Here is a 21148-nt window from a genome sequence, read left to right on the forward strand (position 1 = left end):
AAAAATATCCAGTCTGTAGACACCTAAAAATATCTCCCCAAAACCAAACCCGATGATGAACTATCTTTCACCGCCATTATTGGCCGGGTTCAGTGTTTAATCCCGAGAGTGCTTAAAAAATCGTATTTAATTAAATTCAGTTTTTAATAGTCCATGGATCAGTCTTGATGTTTAGTTAAAGCATAGTTTATTTTTAATTTTGGCCCAAACCTTTTTATTTTATTTATTATTTTGGCCCAATTAAATAAATAATAAATCAGAAATGGCCTGAAATTATCAATCGGCACTTAATAAGGCTGAATGAAAATAGGGCAAAAATGTATTTAGACCAAAAAATGGACGCAGAATCTGCCGCATCACGGCAAAATGCACCGCGTCACGGGGCTCAATGCCGCGCCACGATGTGATTTCCCGTGACACGGTTCCAGTGCTGTGACACGGGACACTCCCGTGTCTTTTCCGCGTAATCCCTTCACGCGTTTTACCTCCCGTAGGTCAGATTTTTCCCGTGTCACACAAAAATATCCCGCGTCGCACAATTGTCCACCGTGTCACGGAAATTTTTGTCGTGTTGTGGCATATTTTGCCGTGTCACGACAGTCTTTTTAGAGTTTTTATCCATTTTAGGGTTCCGTGTGTTCCCTCTACTCATTTTCCCTATACATATCCCCTCATTTCTGATATACGGGGCATTAATTTACTCTCTTTTTTCTCTCTTCTATGCTCTAGCCTAAACACTAGCCTACCCTTCTTCTATAAAAATTCCTTCCTTAAGCACTCCAAGGAGTCCGTACTTTACTTGAGAATCTGTCCTTAAATCAAGGTGTGAAAGGTAGAACTGCTTAAGGGTTTGGCCCCAAATCAACTCTATTTAATTTAGTTTAATTATTGTTTTATTAATTTTCTTGAAGTTACTAACTCTTTTATTATTTTATAGTTGCAAGCAAACAAAATTAAAGTAAGAATTATGTTCCTTTTATTTTTATTATTTTTCTAACGATTTTATATTGTTGGATTTATTGTTAAATTGCTTCCATTTATTAATACTTATTTTATTATATTTATTGATCACCATATTGCATGTTAAAGGGAATATGTAATTGAAAATCACGCCTAATAAGATAATTTGGACAACCGGTTTAGGCTCCTTTTTAATCTTGTTGTTTAATCAAGTGATCACTAATATTTTAGAATTATATGTTGCATTAATATTCAACCAATTTAGTCTAATAATAGTTTGGAGCAAATTGAATCTTTATTTGTTTGTATGCCTTTGAGATCGCATGAATGTTTTTCACTATAAGAATCGAGTACAGGCCAATACGGGCGAATGTGACCCCATGACTCACTTCGTACCATCATCCCCGATCCTCCTTTCGTGGTTTCAAACCATATAGAGTTAGTAATCTCATGGATTATGAATGGGGTGTAACCTTCACGGGTCAATCGTTGTTGCCTTTCGTTGTCCCTTAATCGTGGTTGCCTTTTATGATCCGTGAACGATTTACAAGTTCCTTAAAAACTTGTTAGCGGCTCCCTATTTTCCTTATCCCTAATTTTATACGTCAATTCCCACTTCCTATGAGTGCCAAGCATATTCACAATATGCTTTGACGTAGGCGCTTTGAACGACGTCTACAATTTGGCGACTCCACTAGGGAGGATTCTTGGTTATTTATCGATTTGAGTGATCGGTATTTAATTAAGATGAGTGGATGAGACTTGAAAGATTCTTGAAAATATTCCTGTGATTAATTTGGAATTTTTGCATAAGCATAGATGTTTTAACGTTGCATTTAGGTCTGTCCCGTAGGAAAAAATTGAATAACTTGGTTGCGAACGAAGGAAAATAGGGCACTAGTCAGATTTTCTGACTGCCGCGCCATGATAGATGCTTCCATGTCACGGCGCTGTACACCGTCACACGGTGTGCAGCACCGTGACACAGTACACTCTGCCATGTGACGACATTCCTTAAATCCATCTAGTGGCTTATTTTCTCTTCTCACAGTCAACTTCCTTTGGTTTTTCTGAAAAAACGTGTGTGTTCTACATATGACTTAGCCCCGGGGGATTTAAGCTCTATCAACCCAAAAACGCTCATGGCAATAAGAATTCATCCGAGTTATTAAATCCACCTAAACCATGGAGTGGAGTTCGATTTCATCACAAACTCACGGAGCCGCCCCTTGGCATACACCCTCAAGGGAGGCTGCCTTGCTAACGCGTCTAAACTCTTAACCATGGTACCCTTTTGACACCCAAAGCTTGACCAATAGTTGAACATAGATCTTAACCTTAGGTTGCGAACTCTTTTTACATTATTGTGACTAAATGCTACGTGGTTTATTTGGTGCTAACCCACATGTGTTTGCTCATTTAGTTTAACCTATGACCGAGGGTTTTTATTTCCTCATAGTAATTAGTGCGGGCTTAAAATTGATTAAAACCTGGAAATTACGCAAAATTTAGGCCTGGAATTGTACACCGTGTCACGGCAAGTCTGCCGCGCCACGGTGTGCAATGTCGTGACATGGTGCAATGTGTCGTCTGACGGTGCACTGTACCGTGTCACGACAGTCAGCACCGTGACACGATGCCCACAAATTTTGTCCAGTTAGTTTTTTTTTGTCTTTTTGCGTGCTTATGTGGTTCGTATGTCTGGTTTGATGTCATGTCTAGCTGTACGGTCATAACACGTGTCCATAACCTCACTTAATCACTCACATGTCTTGTCAAGTTCACACACTTTTACTTTAGTCGTGCACCATTTTATGACCGTACTTTAGGATGGTCTTGTGTCGTTTTATTTCGTTTTTTTTCGGAGTAAGTTGGATGGTATCCTCCCATACATAATTTTTTTTTAGAATATAAAAAAAAAATTCAAAAAAAAAAATTCTTGCTTTTTCTTTTCCGTATGGGTCAAGGTGAAGTCTATTCATTAAAGATGTGTTTGTTTTGATGTCACAACACTTAGTCAAGAAGCAGGGGTAGATTGTTACGGTTCAAGTCAATACCTCAACAACCTCTTATACCAAAGAGGCGTACAAGGAAACCACCACAATCATCTCCAAAAAAGTTCGTCTCCAGTATACTTTCAACCAATGGCTACTAAGGAGGATATTGAGAACATTAACAGGTCCATTGAGATGTTGTCTAACATGATGCAAACGCTCACCACCAGGGTTAACACAGTAGAGCAATACAATCAAAACAATGTCACTGCGGCTTCAATGGACAATATTTAAGAACATATGATTAAGATCTCTGAAGAGTTCACCTATGTGGAGCAACCTGTCACCTCTTTGTCCGTAAGCGACAAGCTTCCCGAAAAGTTTTCCACTACTGACATTCCCAAGTTCTAGCCTACCGATAATCCGCTGTTCCACTTGAAGGCTTTTTCTACGACCATGGCTCTTAAGGGATTAGATGTGGCACTCTTCCCTACTGAGTTCCCTCTTTCCTTGGAGCATGACTGTCAACAGTGGTTCTACTCTCCAGAATCTAAACATGTTGTGACTTGAGAGGATGTTACTGAAAGATTTATGAACCGTTACAAGTGTAACATCCAAGCCAAGACTTATGAACGTGAACTCTCCATTCTCAAACATAAGGAGAATGAAGGCTTCACTACTTATCTAAGAAGGTGGAGAGAGAAACAACTACACTCTTGGTGGATCCTCCTAAGGAGAAAGAGATGGTTCGCCTATTTATTGTAAATCTGACACATAAGTACAAGCAGCACTTGAAGTTTCTGCCTTTGAATACCTTCAAAGCTATGTACGATATTGGGATCAATATCAAAGATGACCTGATGAAGACTGCTAGTAGCAACAACAACATTTGGAAAATCAAGAAGAACGACACTCCTTCTTCTTCGTCTTCCAAGCCCAATAATGCTACCAACAACGTCAATGTCAATGATGTGTTAGCTCTTAATGCTCCCACTCAGAGATTCCAAAGGCAAAGGAGGGTTTACACGCCTTTGGGAATGAGCTACGATGTTGCTTTTGATCGTTTGCATAGTCAAGGACTGATTATGCCAATTAGATCCTTTCTTGAACCTCGACTAGAAAACTGAACTGATAGCTATGACCCAATGCTCATTGCAAGTTTCATCAAGGTAATGGTTATACTATTGAGACGTGTTGGATGTTGAAGGATGCAATCCAAGACCTGATTATTACTAATCAACTTCTTGTCCCTCTAGGGGGCAAGAAGCCCAATATTCAAACAAGTCCCCTTTCTAATGCTTTGGCTATCATGGGAGATGAAGTCTCCTTTAATCCGTTAATACTCATTCAACCTATGAATGGACCTCTACAAGAAGTTGTATTTGTTTCAAACTGTGAAGAAGTGAATGGAATTTGGGATAGTGACGATGAAGACGTCTATCTCAAAGATATAGCTTGTTCATCTCTTGGCACTAGTGAAGATGTTTGGGGAGACCTTGAGGTCAAGGTTCTCACCAGAAATGGACAATTGCAATATCCTAGTCTACCTCCAACTCCACCGCAATCACAACCAATAGTTTATCCCATCGACCCTGTAAACAACAATGTGATCAAATAATTACAAAAGACTAAGGTGGAAATAAATGTATGGAAGCTTTTGGCCACCTCCCACGAGCATCGAAAGGATGTGATGAATGCTCTGGTGAAAATAGGAGTTGATAGTGATATGACTCCTCAAGGGCTGGTCAGCTTTCTTAATACTGAATTTCCAAGTACCAGCAATTTGATTTCCTTCTTTGAAAAGGATATGCCCCCGGAAGGGGACCAACATAACAAGGCCTTACACCTCACTATGGTATGTAGGCAGATAAATGTTCCTATAAGCCTGGTTGATAATGGCTCAGCAATCAATGTATGCCCACTCCGCACTACAAAGAAGTTCGACAAAAAATGAAGAATTGATCCGCTCTACTCAAGGGATTCGTGCTAATGATAATACTCGCGGCCAAGCCGTAGGTACTATCATGCTAAATATAACTACTGGAGCCATCGAACGTCGCACCAAGTTTCAGGTGGTGGACATTAAGGCTTCTTTCAATCTGCTTTTAGGACGTCCTTATGAGCTAAAGCCAATTCCGTCATCACTTTACCAAAAGGTGAAATCTATAGTTGGAGGGATTCCAATCACCATGATGCCTCCCCCATGCGCATTCAAGTTATTGATAATCCCATTGTCCATGTAGAACATGACGAGGAAGATGAAGATCTCTAGGGATTTTTGTTAGACGATGTTCTCATGGTTAAAGAAGAGGAGAAGTGTCACCTCAACTTTGATCCTTATTCGAACACCAATGTTGATGCCATTATGAAGAAGCAAGGGCATTTCCCTAGAATGACCCTCGGACTAAAAAAGAAAAGGCCTGAACTTTGGGGCCATCCTGGTGCACCTAAGAAGGATACCTTTGGCTTGGGATTCAAGCCAACAAAATAAGATATCAAACAGGCTCTCCTAAAAATGAAGGATTGCAATAATGCTCGAACCACGAAGACGAAAATAGCCATGGATCCATACCCCTTCACTATCAATGGCCAGTACATCAAAGAAGGGGAAAACTTCCCATGCTATGAATTATGTGAGCCTTTCATCCACGATAAGAAGCGTGAGCCAGGTTTCGAGATGTTCATTGATTGTGACTTCATCGACAAAGGCGATGAGTTCTTTACAACTGAAAAACTAGCCAGTCCAAGCTTTGATGATATGAACATTTATCTTCTTTTTGGACTAGAAAAGAATGAACCCAAGCCTGTCTGCAATGACGATTCTGAGCTCATTCAAGCTGTCATATCAAGCAAAGATTTTACCCCTCTGAATTAATCGTCCCAGCTTATGATGTTTCAAAGGGACGGTGAAGATCACTACGCCAAGTGGATAGAAGTTGGAAGTGACCGCTGGCGAAGTTCCTATGTATGATGAATTTAAATCGCCTGGGTCCAAGTTCGAGTTTGAGTATGTAGAGGAGTCTTTAAGATCTAAGGCCGACCCCCTTTCTGCCATAGAGTCTAATATAGTTCCCCTTAATGCTGAGTCCTTTGTTGAGTCTACTCTCTCTATCCCAAATAATTTCGGTGAGGTTGCAACTGACCTTGCTCTCCTTGATGTAATGACCAATGAATATAATGAAATGAGTACCTTTGCTTGCAATGCGTGTCATTTCCCTAACCCTGATCAATATTTCTTTGTTAATGATAAAAATGACAAAGAAATAATAAAAGCAATGGAAGAACACAAAAATAAAACAACAATCACCGAAGATACGGAAACATTTAATATTTCCAAGTATACGAATATCAAAGAAGTTTAAATTGGATTAACACTAAGTCAAGACGAACGAAAAGAGCTAATTAACTTGCTTAGTGAATTTGTTGATGTATTTTCTTGGTCATATCAAGATATGCTAGGAATTGATAGGGATATAGCTTAGCATACGATACCACTCATTCCAGATATGAAGCTCGCCAAACAAAAGTTGCGTCGTATGAAACCAGATGTGGCTCTCAAAATCAAGGAAGAAATCAGAAAGCAATTGGCTACAGGTTTCATAAAAGTATCCAAGTATCTGGAATGGATAGCTTATGTGGTTCCAGTTTCGAAGAAGGATGGAAGGGTCAGAATGTTTGTTGATTACAGGGATCTCAACAAGGTAAGCCCGAAAGATGGGTTCCCTCTACCTCACATTGACATTCTGGTCGATAACACAACAAACCATGCACTCCTACCATTCATGGACGGCTACGCTGGATATAATAAAGTATTAATGGCCGAGGAAGACATGGAGAAAACCGCATTCATCACACAATGGGGTACATATTGCTATACGGTAATGCCATTCGGGTTGAAAAACTCGAGTGCCACCTACCAAAGAGCAGCCAAAGCATTATTACATGATATGATGCATAAAGAGGTGGAGGTGTATGTTGATGATATGATCGTCAAATCAAAATATCAGCCAGGACACATCATTGCACTTTGCAAATTCTTTGAGAGACTCCGCAAATATAATATGAGGTCGAATCCAGCAAAATGTGCATTGGAGTTACATCAGACAAGGTACTTGTCTATGTGATCAGTTCTCGAGGAATCGAAATTGATCCCACAAAAGTCAGAACAATCATGGACATGCCACCACCCAAGACTGAGAAGGGGATTCGGGGTTTTATCGGAAGATTGCAATATATAAGTAGGTTCATATCAAAACTCACTGCGATATGTGAACCTATATTTAAGAAGCTCAAGAAGAACGTTCTAGTTACATGGGATGATGATTGCTAAAAAGATTTCTACAAGATCAAGGAATACGTGGCAAACCCACCCGTGCTAGCACCAGCAATGCCTAATTTTCCTCTTCGACTCTACCTTACGGTCACAAGAGAAACAATGGGGGAAATGCTAGCACAGGAGATCAAAAGTAAGGAAAATTCAATTTACTACTTGAGTAAAAAGCTTCAGGGTTATGAAACTAGGTACACACCACTTGAGAAGTTGTGTCTTGCACTCGTGTGGGATGTACGGAAATTAAGACATTACATGCTCACTCATACAGTGCATGTTGTATCTGTTGGGGTTTGGTGAGTCCGACTCACCGCGGAAACAAACCCAAAAGCAAGACCGCACTCGCAATAAATAAAACCATAAACATAATTAAATTAATCACAAGATTAAGATAAGCTAATTACCTTTTACGCGTGCTTCGCTCCAAAATGAGCTCTTACTTGAAAGCTTCAAGTGCCGCTCACACGGAGACCTCCAACGAAGTCCACCCGCACCAACAAAACCGACTAGGTCCAATGTCTTGGGGTTAGCAAGACCCGACCAATAAAACCCGAGTAATTATATTGAGTTCAAAGGTTTTCACTAATTGTGATGCCTTTTTCAACTCTTACTCAAGCATCATACCCAATGCCCATACTTAGGTATTTATAGGAAATGATGGGAGTATCATTTAATCTCCCATCAATGTGGGATAGTATGATTTTTCCATTTTATTTTAAAGCTAAAATAAAATTAATAATCAAGCTAGTAATAAATCAACAAGTGGCAAGCTCATGTGAGTGGTTAGGTGAGGACCACTTGGAGAAGGGGGGATCAAACTTGCTCCCCACTCCCTTTCCCATAACCGGCCACCTCACTCCACACACACTCAAGGACCACAAGCCACATGGCACCCACCCTTGGGCACCAAGGCAGCCAAGGTGGGCTGCCATGTGCTGTTGTCCGTGGCAGCCACGCCCAGCAAGCCTAGCAGGCCCAACACTCGCATGCGGGTTGCCAGGCGCTGCTGGCCAGCAAGCCCAGCATGCTTGTGCGGGCTGCTGCTGGCCTTGTGCCTTGGCCAGCGCTGCTAGGCAGCAAGCAATGGCCTAGCCATGCTGCTGCTAGCTGTGGCGAGCTGGCGCGCCTAGCGTGCTAGCTGCTGCAGCTTGTTGCGGCATGGCTTGCTAGCCATTGCGCGCACAAGGCTGTGCCTAGCATGCTAGCACGCACTAGGCAGCGCCTAGCCTTGCGATGCTAGCATGGGTGCGCTAGCACGCACCAGCCAGCCTAGGCTCGGCTTGGTGCGCATGGTAGCCACCATGCTAGGCCATACGCCCTTAGCACTCGGTTTGCTTAGGCATTCCGATGCTAGGGGTATTTTGGTCTTTTGTTGATTTATTACTATTTCTCGTCTCGTCTTTCACTATTTTTCGAATCGACTTCCGACGCTCGGTTTCGACGCTCTAAGCTCGAATTTCCGACGTCTAAATAAATATTACTCGGTCGACTCATTAATTCCTTCCGAATTAATTCATCGGTTCGGTTTGTTGAATGCTTGGGTGTGACCCGAAGGGTTCAGTCAAGATTAAGCTGTAATTTATTCATTAATATTACAGATTACTGATCGGAAGCGGCCTCCACCCAGGCATTCCGATCACTTGACCTCACTGAATATATTAGCTTTCTAATAATTCTGAACCCACTAACGGAATAGTACACTTGTTCGAAGGACACCATTCCTTTCAGTATCCAAGATGGACCCTCTAAAGTATTTGTTTGAAAATGCAACACTCAATGGTAGATTATCGAGGTGGATAGTCAACCTTGCTCAGTTTGACTTAAAATTCGTACCACAAAAGGCTATTAAAGGTTCTGCGGTTTCTGACTTCCTAGCAGATTTCCCACTAGAAGAAGTTGAGAAAGAAGAAGAAGAGTATGATTTCCCTGATGAAGATCACTCATGACCGAAGAAGATAGCTGGACGCTCTATTTCGACGGAGCTTTGAACCAAAAGGGTTGTGGTGTAGGAGTCTTGCTTGTATCACCTAACGAAGAAAACATTCCGATTTCCATGAAACTCGACTTTGATGTCACCAATAATGCTGCAGAATATGAAGCATGCACCTTGGGATTGGAAACAGTTGTGGCCCTTGGAATTAAGAAACTCATAATCTACAATGACTTGCACTAATCATCAATCAGATCTCGAAAAAGGTGGAAGGTGAGAATTGAAAGTCTCGCTACGTATCAAGTTCATCTGGAAACTCTCACGGAGCAACTAGATGAAGTGGAATATACGTACCTGCCTAGAGAAGAAAGCCAGTTTGCCGATGCGTTGGCTAAATTAACATCAGTGGTGCGAATTCCAACGGATACAATCAGAATGCCATTGACCATAGAAAGAAGATATGAGCCGGCTTATGTTCACGCACTGGATGATGAACAAGAAGCACATGAAGAAGATGAAGTGCCATGGTATACAGATATCCTTAATTACGTGACGAAGGGAGAATACCCTCCTAATACTGATAAAAGGGCACGCTAGGCTTTGAGGCTCCTGGCCTCACAGTATGTGCTCATCAGAGGAGAACTCCACAAAAGGACCGCTCAAGGGAGATATCTTTTATGCATAGAAAAGAGTGAAGCGCACAAAACCATGGAAAACCTCCGCGCCGGAATATGTGGAACGCATATGAATGCTAAAATGTTAGTCAAAAAGATTCAACGACAAGGTTATTATTGGACTGCCATGGAGAGAGACTGTAACGAATACGTCAAGAAATGTATGAAGTGTCAAGTCTACTCAAATTTGCAGCACGTTCCACCTTCGCTTCTCTATACATATACTTCTCCATGGCTTTTCTCTACTTGGGGTATCGACATCATTGGAAAGATAATGCCACCAGGACAAGGGGGACATGAGTTCATCCTTGTAGCAATTGACTACTTCACCAAATGGGTTGAAGCTGCCTCATATGCTAAGCTAACATCAAAACATGTAGCTTAATTCATTGAGAAAAATATCATATGCCGCTATGGGATACATTATGAGATGATCAGTGATAATGGAACGCATTTCCAAGCCGAGAGTGCAGAAATATTAAAGAAATATCATATCAAGCATCACAGATCATCACCCTAGAGGCCACAAACAAATGGTGCGGTTGAATCGGCCAACAAGTAATGTAAAAACTATCATTGAAAAGATGACGGAAAATTACAAAGATTGGCCAAGTAAACTATATTTCGCCCTTTGGGGTTATCGAACCTCTGTTCATACGTCAACGGGGGCTACCCCTTTCTCTTTGGTTTATGAAGTTGAAGTTGTACAACCAATAGACCTTGAAATCCCTTCTCTCCGAATCGCGTTGGAAAGCCAACTAGATGAAGTCAACTGGATTAGAGCAAGATATGATGAACTAGTCTTACTTGACGAAAAACGCTTGGTAGCTTTGCATCATGTCCAAACCTACCAACAACGTATATGGAACGACATTTCAATAAATAAGTCAAGACAAGGAACATCAAGGAAGGTAAATTGGTGCTTAAGGCACTTCGCAAAAATGTTTTAGATCCAAGGGGAAAATTTAGACCAAACTGGTCAGGTCCATACATTGTTAAATCCATTTGTCTGGCAGAGCGGCACAATTGGTAGACATGGATGGCAACGGTTTTAGCAATTTAACCAACTTGGATCAACTCAAGAAATTTTATGCCTAGTTGCATGGGTTCATGACCCGATAGAGCTACGTTTGGCCTAATTCCTTTTTTAAGGATACGTAGGCAACCCCTCAAGGGGGCCCGACCACTTTAAAAAATAAGATCCTTCCCCCGTCGACCAAGTATAACACACAAGACAGCAAAATGGAGCTAAAATTAAGAAAATCCTACAATAACAGCTACCGCGCCACGTCAGCATCCACCGCGCCACGGCAGCAGCCACCGCGGAACGGCTCAATACACCATGTCACGGTAAAAAAACGGTCGCGCCACACCAGGTATTACCGTGCCACGGCAACTGTCACCGTGTCACACCAGATTCCACCGTGACACGGTGGATTTCCAGTTACAAAATAAACCAGACAATCCCTACATCGGGGTATTTTCGAGCATGACGCGACATATTTTTCCGTGGCACGGCAGACCCTGGACTTTTCATTTTATTGTTTTACGAATATTTTATTTGACGATTGTTATTATTCTTCCATTGCGTCCGACTTCTTGACTCGGATAACAATTTAAAAAAAAAAAGTCATTGCAGTTTTTTTAAGGCTAAAATAAATATGCTATTATTATAGAAATAAATGTGACTACAATTATTGGCATCATACGCCTTATTTAATAATTAAAAATTTAAATCATATAAGCAAAGTAATATTGATCTAATCCTTCTTCACTTTAGGAACCTCCTTCTCTTTTTCAACTAGGTCGGCCTTCATCATTAATGTGTCTTTTGTAGCCCGAACCGTCACACCTCTAGTTGAACTTTCACCCCTTTCTTCTTTCTTAGAATTCTTAGGTTGCTTCTCTCTATAAACCATCTTTTCCTTACCCTTTCCTTTCACATAATTCTTCTTTTTAGGTATTATAGGAGTCTTAAACTCAATTCCTTGTGTTCTCGAACCTAGACGATCTTTCGGAGGCGCCTTCTTACTTCCAAGACGTCCCTTCACATCAAAGTTGCGTGATCCGACTCAATCCCTTCTACTTCTAGGATTCAACCATGCCTTGTATGCACTAGATAAGGGAGGAGGAGCTTGGTTACTCGCAGAAACGGTACACAAAGGCCTTCCAATCTAATAAGTCTTGTACTTGTGAACATTACTTTCATGCAACGATACTTCACGAGGACTATCGTTTAAGCGTGGAACTACTTGTTCAAGTCCATATTGTCGCATCAATCGGGAAGGACAATCAAAAGTCAACTTTGAAATACTAGGAACGCAACAATACGGAGTATCATTCGTGCCAACCATCCTAGTAAGCCTCCACAAAGGCACCACCCACCGAATGGAAAATTCTCTCTTTGCAAAGAAGACCTTCCAATCATCATACGACATGTTTGCAGAGTAATTCTTCTTCCTACGGACTAGATCGTTGGGACCTTATTTTTCAATATCTTCTGGGGCTTCAAAGAGTTCTAAACGTTCCATCAACCAAATCTGCATAAAAAAAAATGAAAAATGCAGAAAAGCACCGGGACACGGCATAATGCACCGTGTCACGACAACCATATACTGTGACACGGTGCCTTCTATGTGTCACGATGGCTAATCAGGGCGCGTTTTTACCTGTAACAGTACTAAGGAGCCCTTCCAGATGGCTTTCCGGTCAGCTTTTGCTTCGTTAAGGCCACACAAAGTTTCTCCAAGGCAAGTAGGCATAGGAGATCTTCCAGATTCAACATGTTCAAGCACAAACGTTAAACAAGCATGTCCTACCCTACCGTTTGCAAATAAAATCTTGCCAAACATGCAAAAAATATAAGCCCTTCTACGGTATACATGATAAGACTCAGAGACAGGACGATTGAAATACAAATTTCCAAGCTTTTCTAGATCTACTTCATTACCACACACAATTTTATTTAAATTTAGATCTGTCAAATTCAGATGACGTTCAAAATCTTGGTAATAATACTTATGTAGGGTAGGCATTGCAATGAGATTTCTAGCAGGAAAACCAAATATGGCACCGAATTCCTCTGGCAAGGGACATATTTCATCATAATCAAATTTGAAACAATGAGTTTCTGGACTCCAATAATCTAAAGTTGCCCTAAGAAAATCATGTTCAATTGCTACATGCCTTAAGGCTAATAAGCCTCTGACATGAAACAATTCCAACTCTCTTTTGTCTGCATTGGTCAAAGAATAGGACCAGTCACTCAATGTATTATCAAAATTCTGAGACATTATTGAAATATGAAATTCTAATTATTTTGTGTTTCGTAATTATGCATATCACGAATAAACTGGTCCTATTTTATAGCCAAAACGCTCGGAATCACTCAAAATCAACCTTTCTAAACACGCAAACTACATCGCTGCAGAATACGCGCACCGTGACACGGGAAATCCCACCGTGTCACGGGAATTTTTACCGCGACACGGCATGTTTTCCCATGACACGGTTTATACTGCCGTGTCGCGGTGCCCACGCATTTTCATATATTTATCCTTTACCTGTTTTTATCAGGATTTTTATATTGTTTTTCCTTCACCGTTTATCTTCTAAACTTGTTTTTTGAGAGTTTCATGCCTAATAAAATTCTCCATTTATTTTATATTTTATTTATTTTATTTTATCTTTATATTTATTTTATTTTTATTTTTCTTATTATTTTAGGGAAGTTGTAAAACTTGTCCCATTTTCATTTTTATTTCTTTTTCTTTTGGGGAAATTGAAAAATTTGTCCCATTTTTATATTTATTTGGGGAAGTTGTAAAACTTGTCCCATTTTCATTTTTACTTCTTTTTCTTTACGGGGAAATTGCAAAATTTGTCCCTTTTTCATTTTCTTTTTCTTTTGGGGAAGGTCGGTACCCTCCACTTACAATTTTTTTTTTTTTTGCGTCATTAGTAAATACACATTCACACACAATGAGTCTCAAGCACACACTAATAAATGCATAAAGTGTAAATAAAATATACAAAGTGAGTCATGATGCATATATAGTGTCAAGTGTCATCAATCAAAATATATAATAAAAACCCTCGGTCAAATATCCAGAACTAGAAGAGTTAGGATCAATGTCATCTCGAGCCTGCGAATACGGGAATGACGGACCAAAGAGTCCTTCCATCATCTAAGTACAAGGAGTAGTATCCCTACTAGTCCCTATAGCTCCAATAGAATACAAACACAAAGCAAGACCTGTCCAGCTGGCAAACGGCGTAGGCTGACTCCAAGAGGTAGGAAGCGTCGGTGGAGGCATCGTCCCGGACAATGTAACTTAAAAATAATCACTGCACCGGTGGAGGCAGCGCCCCAGATAATGGAACTGAGTATAAACCATGGTCCACGGGATTAAGGTCGCTGGGAAGATGAAGGTTGCTGCCACTCGCCCTGAAAGTGCTAGAATAGCTAGAAAGACTGAGGCTACTGCCACTGAGCATCCTGAAACGGTTGAGAAGGTCGAGGCTGCCGCTGAGACTGAGAATGCTTACGAACCTCAGGAGATCGTCTGCGGTGACTAGGCTCCCCCTCGTCCGAGTCTCTATGCCTCGAGCGCGAGCAAGACCTCTGCCGCTCCTGAAAGACACAAAATAAAAGATGTCAATAGTGCATGATTGAACAAATGGTAAATATGGGAAAACAGGTGAATATACCTAGTGCAAGATAGAACAAATGGTAAATATGGGAAAACAGGTGAATATACCTCTAAAACATCCCCAGAACCGCCCTGACAACTCGCACTACGTCGAAGCTTGATGATGCAGTACTTCAAAGCGTCAACCATTTTCATAAATCCCATCACGTCCGAGTGCGTAGGCTGAGAATAAAGAAAAATCAGTAACAAGCGATATTAAAAAAGGATGAATAACGTGTCAAAAAGCATATCGGCTCAAACACATCAGGGAAAGACTCATGTGCCTGTCTAAAACCCTATGGTGCGTCAGCAATATGATCCTTAGTAATACCGATCGGCTCCGGGTAACGGACAAATTGAGATGGGACCTCAACCTTCCCCCTACGACGAGCAGCCGTCTAGAAACATGATCGAATAATCAGGTTATTCGACGGTTTAAATAGAGACTAGCGACAAAATTATCAAAGGAAATCATACCTTGGGAAGACGGGGCGGAGGAGCCAAAGAAGGAAGCAATTCTTGTGAATAATCACCTTCCATACGCACAAGCTCCTACTAAGGAAATGTGTATCGTTCCTTCCTGTTCATCAACGCCCCAAGCAAACGTGAGTCCAGCATCAACTCTGGAGGAGGCAAAGGCACCATAAAGCGGTCACTGTACTGGCGAACAACGTGCTCCCCAAGATACCAAGCAAAGCGTGCAGTACCAACGAAAAACAGTATGGCACGCCGAAAGCTCCAAGGCCTTGGGAAGATCAGTCATACTAACCCGAGGTTGATACTGGATCTCAACAGCAACCTAAAAACCATAAAAAGTTGCAATGAATGACAAAAAATAACATCAAGGTAGAGAATAACATGCTGCAAGATCAATTCTTACACCAACAGAAGAGGTGCCTTGGCGCAGCAGCCCGCGCAGCGCAGATACAGATTCAACTCGTGACTCGCCTCGGTCACGCCAACTGGCTCAAACAGGGAAATCATGGACCGCTCCGCAACGCCGTTGAGGGGCCCATCCTAGAAAGTACTCATAGAACCACAACTGCAATGAAAATTTATCTCTAAGCACATGAGTTAAATTTGTTAAAACAAGACAAGAAGAAGAAAAATCGTCACCACAACGACTCTCCATAAATCGTAAACAGCAACAGGGGCCTGGTCATTCAGCTGCCTGCAGCCATGACGCAGCGACGAGAGTAAATCAGCATATCCTATGCTAGCACAACTATAGGATCCTATCTCGCCGATCCTGACCAGAGAAGGAATGTAGCAAACGAGCGCACGTGAACTCCTATCATAAGAAAGAGTCCTGGAAATGAGAATCAAGATAAAGATCCGCACTCGCTGCTCAGGTTTCGTCTCAGCCATGTTAAAACCATGGGCAAGAACAAAAGCCAATTCTGATCGCCCACTCTTAGGACCACTTCGAGGCACCCACTGAGTCCTGATATGCTGAACGATCGGACCTAACAAATCAGCTACCTCATCTGCCCCCCAAGTGAGGTCAGGAATCTACCGTACGGCCCGCTTGGTGAAGCGTAAGCCGCTGATCATGCTAAAATCCAGAGGGGTCACTGTCATCTCCCCGTAAGCAAAGTGAAAAGTGTTAGTAGTATCCCAAAAATACTCAACAACGCACGAACAACTGTCGAACCACAACCCCGGGGGCTGCGAAATCCTATGACCGTTGAATAGAAATCTCCTAAACCAGCAAACTCCCATAAGGAGTTAGTGATAGGATCCCTCGTGATAATCCTGTATAGCCGGGGAATCGAATCTCCAGATCCTGAACATGATGGCAAAGCGTGCCATAAGTGGACGGTGAGAAATGTGGTTCTCATGACAGAAAACCAACTCGTTTGGTGTCCACGGAGGTGGCACTACTACAAAAAAAGAATTAGAGAACTGTTATAATAGGCTTTATAGATCGCCTTAGGGGCGTTATTCTGCTAAGCGATGTATAAAGTATAGAGAACGGGTTGTTTAGGCGTTTTATATAATCACATATAGAGAACGGTTGTTAGTCACAACCGTTCTCTTTTCCCTCCTTAAATTCATACCCTAAGGAAGGAATAAAGAACGGTTTAGGCCACTTAACCGTTCTATATTGCATTACAATAGAGAACGGTTAAGTTAGATAACAGTTCTCTAATGTTTTTTTTTAAAAATATCCAGCCATATGTATTTCGAATTACCCCTGTACGTATTTTATATTGTATTATTCCTGTATTTTAATAGTCTATATTATTTTTGTATTTCATTTTAGACCTGTATTTGTTGTATTCCTATTTTTTATCTTGTACATTTATCCTTAAGAAAATTTTCACATTTCCTATGTAAAAATAAATCCATGATCCTATATACGTGCAATATAAATTTCTGTATAATAAAATTAACAAAAATATTTCCAAATACGACAAAAGCCATCAAAATATACTTCATATATATAATTTAAAACATCTAACCACAATTAAATTCTACCATCCATACGAAATTTGTTCTGTACAAATAAATACCTGAGTTTAATATCAAAACACCTTTCTAGTTAATGTTGATTTTAAAAAAATAATGCTTAGATATACCAATACCATATTGATCTACAATTCACATAGGGATGACAACTTAGACAACAAATCTCTCTTTGGCTCAGATTTTGCTAACAATCTTCAAGGCCAACTCCATTGGTATCAAATGATCAGCACCTGCCAGTACAAAGTCATTAAGCAAACTAGCTATCGAATCCAACAGGAACATTCACATTTTCTAAACAACCTCAACAGCAAGATTATAAGAAAGGGAAACAAAAATTTTCAAACCGGCATTTTTGTAATTTGGCCAAGCATATGATGATCCAAGGAAATACTGTTTTTCTATATAAATGAAATGTTGAGCAGATCTGATTGCTTCAATGTATGCTTTTTGGATGCTCTTGTCTATCACCAAATTCTTCGCACAAACCAGGTTCTGCAATGAATACAGGTACATTGAGTCCAAATTGGCTTCATTATCGAAAATACATAGCTAACAGTATAGTTAGTGCAAAAGCAAAACATCGTGTCAAAGAACCTAAGACTCGGCCTCCTGAACATCCTCTGGAAATCCTTGTACAAAACCTAAATTTATAGACCAGAAAACCTGCATCAACACAGTTTTAGATACGAGGTTAAAATTAGTAGTACTTCTAGGTACTACATCCATTCTTCTAAATTTTGGTTGAATTCAACTTATATGAAAGGAAAAGCTAGATAAAGAAAAGAGTATGAAAAAGATACATACGGAGTACTTTATAAATGGTTGTTATTCTGCAATGTCACCATGTCTTTCTTTGGATGACTTAGCAAAAGTGCCTGTTAACTGTTAAGAGATGGATAAGTTGACGTTATAGTTTCAAAAGTAGGATGCAGATATAATCAACAAATATTACCAGTGTCAGGGAAGGAGGGGCACTAACGTATCAAGTTCAACTCTTCACAATCAACCAACAAGAAATTTTCCTTTAATCAACTCTGCCACCTTACTATTATTATAAATTCACTTCCATAAGATTTTGATTTCCTGCTCTTCTCTCTTCACAATCAGCTACCGAAAATCCACAAACACCATTACTACTCTTATACATCACTAGAATTAGATTAAATCATAACTAAATTTCAATCACAGCATCTCATAACCAACCCTTTTATGAAAGAAAAGAAAAGCAAATCAATTTTTCTAAAATAATTTGCAACTTAGAGTTTTTTTTTTTGTTTTGTTTTTTTGGACAAAAAATCTGAGCATAATATTACTCCAGGCTAGTTAAATATAGCAGCACGGTATTACAAGCATAATGTGGCACTTCTTCTAAGTTCTAATTATACTCTCATCTCACCAAACTCAATGCTTCCTCTAGCTAATAAATGAGCGGCACAATTGCCATCTCTACCAACCTGTGAAATAGAAATACTAGAGAAAGAGCTAGCCAAGAGAAGAATATCACTAACAATAACACCAAAGGCTGAAGTTTCACATTTCCCATGCTGTAAATACTTGTACAACTTGCTGCAGTCAGTTTCCAGTACTAAATCATGCAGTCCTGCATCCAAAGCAATGGTCAGGCAATGTCTTGCTGCAAAAGCTTCATCAATATCCACCTCAAAACACCCATGCCGTAAACAACAAGTTGCTGCCATAACATCACCAAGGTGATCTCTCATGATCCCACCCAAGCCTATCATGTTGTCACCAAACACAGCAACATCTGAGTTAATCTTGTAGTACCCAACAGCAGAAGGAGACCACTTCTTGTTAACACTTTGCCTTTCACACATCTCATAAGGAATTTTTTCATTAGCTTTCTTGTACTCACCCACCATATTCATTGCCTTGCAAATCACCTTCTCTAAAGTCATGATTTTTTTTCTCAAAATAGTGAGTGTTTCTTTTCAACCAGATTTCCCACACTAAGCAACAAAAAATATCCCACCAATTTTTATCCTTATAATAGTGCTCCAACTTGCTGCACCACACCAGAAAAGAGGATTCTCCACACTTGCTAGTATCAAGATGAAGAGGGGAAAGGTACCAAATCACCTTAGCTTCAAAGCAAGTGAAAAGGGAGTGTATGATTGTTTCAGCAGCCACACCATAGCACGGGCAACCATCATTCTCACAAATATTTCTTTTTTTCAGAATGCTTCTAACAGGGATGCTATTCTGAAGAGCTCTCCAGCCAAAGTGCTTGATTTTTAGAGGTATATTTGCATTCCAAAGCTTTCCCCAAATAGTGATCCAACTCGCATCAGAGATAGAAGCACGATAAGTTTGATTAGCCTGCAATTGCACATAGTAGGCACTTTGGACAGAAAATTCCCCCTTTTTTGAGTGTACCCACATCCACTTATCCATATCATAGAGGCAAGCAACAGGGATATTCATTATAGCTTCAGCTTCCAAGGGGGGGAAAATAGAATTAATGAGACTTCAATTCTATCCCACTCTCCATCACTGATTAGATCATGCACCACTTTAGGGGAGTCCTGACTATGAGTTTCATTCTGAAAAGTGCGGAAACCAGGAAGGGAAGGCACCCAAGGATCGTGCCAAATATCAATGCTACGACCCTTCCCAATAGACTTCACCGCCCCTTTTTTTTAGCAGGTCTCGAGCAGATAATATAGCCCTCCAAGTATAACTCGCATTAGAACCCACCATAGCATACATAAATTCAGAATTTTGGAAGTACTTATTTTTCAGAGTTTTAACCATTAGTGAGGGAGTGTTGTTTAGGATCCTCCAAGCTTGCTTAGCGAGTAGAGCTTTATTAAAAGCCTTCATGTCCCTCATTCCCAATATTTTGAAATTAATAGAACATAATAATCTAGTGGTAATCAATTTCCCCTACACCTCTTTCTTTATCTAATTAGGTTCTATATTTGACCTAGGTAAGAATAATATGGCGAAAATAATTTTGATTAATACTGAAATTTCTTGTAATTCGAATAAATTAAGTGTAATTTGATTGAAAAAACTGCAATTCTATTGAATTATTTGCGTTTATAAGAATTGATTGAATTATTTCCCAAAAACTAAAATTGTGAATTTTTTTTAATCCACTAAAAATTCGATCGAAATTACTGTAATGGATGAAAAATATGAATTCACTACAGCTGAATTGAAAAATTCGATTGATTAATACAATTAGATTGACAAATTCATCCAAATCAAGAAAAATTTGAATGAATTACCTGGAAAGTGCAGTGGTAGTGTAGCGGAGCGGTGCGGTGCGGTGAAGTAGACGTTAAATAGTTTGGCGGTGGGACGACGGTGGGGCGGTGGGACGACGGTGGGGAGATGGAGCGACGGTGGGGCGGTAGGGCGACGAAGCAGTTATTGGTGAATTGAGCAACAAGAGGTTTCACTTTTCATCATTTTTTTGAAGCAGTAAGCAGTTGATAGTTTGATACTCTAGTGAATAGTGATAGTGCAATATAGAAGCGTTTCAATTATGTTAAGCAGCCTTTGAATAATTAGGGTAATTATCAATATCCCAATGGTCCACATAAATATCCCTCCAATTTTTTTTTTTTTTTTAAATATAGAATAAAAAAGAAATATAAAACGTTTGTCAAGACGACCGTTTTGTATCATTTAAAATGAATAATTATTTGTTTTTTATTATTTGAGTAAAAAAAAATAGAGAACGATTAACTATTCTAACCGTTCTATATTTAATAACTCATAAAACGCCTTTTGCACAAATGCGTTCTATATTCTTCTGGAGAACGCCTATCTTTGATAACCGTTTTATATTTTTGTGATCTGTAATCTAATTTTTGTGGTAGTGTGGAATCCACCTACCCCTACCCGTAGAAGGAAGAGGTTCAGTCTCTAAGACATCGTCATCCATGCCTTCGGGAATTGTGGGAGTGTCCTCTGGAAAAGACTGACGCCGGCCACGAGTAGAAAGATCGCGATCTCGTTGTCTATGCATGCTATTACATTAAAAAAAATCTAAATAATTAGAATCATTTCCTAAGTTATTTAGTTATTTATTCGAAAGCGGCTTAACAGCTACCTCAAGTTGCATTTTC

General features: G+C 40.1%; 1 long non-coding RNA gene across 4 annotated transcripts; it reads right to left on the minus strand.

Annotated features, from left to right (window-relative positions):
• Window positions 1-16917: 16917 nt before the first annotated feature.
• Window positions 16918-20809, minus strand: LOC110700056. Of its 4 annotated transcripts, none has more exons than XR_002507093.1 (5): window positions 20303-20809; window positions 17856-18158; window positions 17646-17714; window positions 17396-17543; window positions 16918-17281 (listed from the first exon to the last, which is right to left on the minus strand). It is a non-coding gene; the product is annotated as an uncharacterized LOC110700056 (long non-coding RNA). The 4 variants fall into 4 exon arrangements; XR_002507095.1 differs by having other exon boundaries at window positions 16920-17281; window positions 17856-17933; window positions 18031-20791; XR_002507094.1 differs by having other exon boundaries at window positions 16920-17281; window positions 17856-17933; window positions 18004-20773.
• Between the last annotated feature and the right edge of the window lie 339 nt (window positions 20810-21148).

This window comes from Chenopodium quinoa, unplaced genomic scaffold (genome assembly GCF_001683475.1).
Source record: "Chenopodium quinoa cultivar QQ74 unplaced genomic scaffold, ASM168347v1, whole genome shotgun sequence".
NCBI classification, from domain to species: Eukaryota; Viridiplantae; Streptophyta; class Magnoliopsida; order Caryophyllales; family Amaranthaceae; genus Chenopodium; species Chenopodium quinoa.